This window comes from Carassius gibelio, chromosome A10 (assembly GCF_023724105.1).
Source record: "Carassius gibelio isolate Cgi1373 ecotype wild population from Czech Republic chromosome A10, carGib1.2-hapl.c, whole genome shotgun sequence".
In the NCBI taxonomy this organism is placed as follows: domain Eukaryota; kingdom Metazoa; phylum Chordata; class Actinopteri; order Cypriniformes; family Cyprinidae; genus Carassius; species Carassius gibelio.
The window spans coordinates 251,708-254,207 of NC_068380.1; the positions used below are offsets into that span (position 1 = coordinate 251,708).

Sequence of the window (2,500 nt, forward strand, 5' to 3'; positions counted from 1 at the left end):
GTTTCAGCAGCACTTGTTGTTGTTGTTCTTCGCTCCCAGTGTATGAGAAATGTCCCGTTACGGAGCGATGTGTGTGTGATGAATAACACCACAGATGCATCTGGACCTTTAAAACACAAATAACTATGGATTGCTCTCAGTCTGACAGACGCGGTGCAGTCCTGTCCGTCGTAGATGAGCTCTTTCCTTCTCTCCGGTGATGATGAGTGTGTGTGATCACTCGTGGACAGTAAATATTGCTTTCCCACCAATGATGTGCTAGTCAGGTCCACACGCATGTCTGTAAATATTATTTTCCCACTCACCGACTCTGATTTGTTGTGCTTGCCGAGCGCTGCTCACAAAATGGGTTTCATTTTAAGAACATTTCTGTCTTTTCCCCTGTGAATGCAGCTTTTTTCCACAGTCTATTTTCCAAAACATTTGCTGCAAAAAAAGAGAGAAACATGCATTAATTTGACAAGAGCATCTACTCTGATGATAAAAAAGCAGCACTGGCTCACAAATATATATATATATATATTACATAACTATAAAATAGAAGTTTCCATAAATCCATTCAATCAAATCACTTAATTAAAAATGCATTATTAAAAATCTAGAAGATTATTATAATAGTATGTAATAATATGAATAAGTATGGTAATATTGTATCCTTTATAAATAAGTATTTTAATATTATATCTTTATCACAAAGATAAGATGGATTTGTTTTAATTAATAATAATATAACAAAATATTTTTGTTATATCATATGCTTTATATCAGATAAAAGATACATTTACATAAATATTTTCTACATTTTATATTACATAAAAAGTGTCCATAAATCCTTTAAATTTCATTACAAAAATAATGCATTATTAAAAAAGTCTAGCAATCTTTTTACTAAACTGTTTTAATGTATAATAAAATAATAATAATAATATTATAATTTATTAAAATATATATATTTTTTATTTTAATAATGTTATAATCAAAATAATATATATTAATAAATAATAATAATATATATATATATATATATATATATATATAAAAAAGATTATAATGATTTAATATATCATTTTCATCATATTTTATTAGAAAAGATTGTATAAAAACATGCATGAATTTGTGGCGTGTGCTTGAGTTAGACTCTGCTCTGATGGATCGACTGAGAGCTGGAGTAAATAAATCATTCTGGAAAGCATTAGCTCAGTTTTGCTAATTGTCTGGCTAACGCTCTCAAATGCTGCGCTCCCACAGGATTGGTTAAAGAGGCTAATGGCCAGTCATAACCGCTGTTTAACGGCCAAGCCCACGATAAAGTATCTTCATTCCTTTTCTCTCGTCAGTAATGGGATGAAATTAATGACAGCGTGGATCTCATGTGTGTGTCAGGATTACAGACGACTGTAAAGAGAGACAGACTCAGTGCAGACATGAACATGAGGTCAGAGGTCACCGGGAGCAGTGCTGAACACACACACACTCATTAATACTGTGTGGAATTAGGGGCTCTTTACACACACTCTTGGAGGCCAATATGAGTCACTCAGGAACTGAAGATGGAGAAACAATGTGAAAAAATAATAATAATACAAACTATTAACATGTAAAACTATAAACTGTTGTTGTTTCCACAAAATAAAGGACACATTTGCATAAATATTCACAGGTTTTCATAAACCCATTACATAGTAAAACAATTCCATGACATAATAAAAAATGCATTATTAAAAATCAAAAAATGCTTTAATTTAAATGTTATTATAATTTATAATAAACTGCATATATATTTTAAGTAATGTAATGGCATTTGTTTATTATATTAGCATATATTATAAAACAGCATATCATTATTAATTAGTTTTTTGTCTATTATTTATTATATATAGTATATATTATTATATATGCAATATAATAATAAAAAAAGAATCATTACATTTTTATATTAAGATAACAAGAATAAAAAGAATCTAACAATATTACTGTAATTGGTGTAATTTATTTTTTATTAATTATTTTTTTTTTATTCACTGCTAATTGAACACAACACAACAGTGCACCCATGCTCCTCCAATTAATGATCCATTCACGGTTTGAATAATTGACATTTGTACTAATTGTGTATTAATATTTATAAACCGGTTCGTTCCATTCCTCGATTCTGATTGGTCAGCAGCTGTGTTTTATTCCGCTTCACCCTTAGCAACATAATCAGTAATACAGCATCAAAACGGTTTCATCCTTTAAGTATTTCAGCAGAACTAATGGTTTTTGTTTGGTTTAGTGAAGTATGAGTGACCCCTGCTGGCGATATGGTGCATCTTTCCTCTAGTTTTGAGACCCCACCCTCCCCTCGTCTAATAATGTGTTAATGTGTTTCAGGTATGATTCTGTATGTCCATCAGTTTACACCGTAATGACGCTTGTGTGTGTGTGTGTGTGTGTGTGTGTGTGTGCAGGACGTGGTGGTGGTGGGCGAGGAGAACTTCACCACTCCCTGCTACATCCA

General features: G+C 31.4%; 1 protein-coding gene across 1 annotated transcript in view; it reads left to right on the top strand.

Moving 5' to 3' along the window:
* The first annotated feature begins 2,421 nt into the window (after positions 1-2,421).
* Positions 2,422-2,500, top strand: part of LOC128020689 (netrin receptor UNC5C-like) — an 8,275-nt gene continuing 8,196 nt past the window's right edge. Inside the window, exon 1 of the mRNA XM_052607294.1 lies at positions 2,422-2,500. This exon is cut by the window's right edge and continues 184 nt beyond it. The gene's annotated coding sequence lies outside the window, so the exon portion shown is untranslated.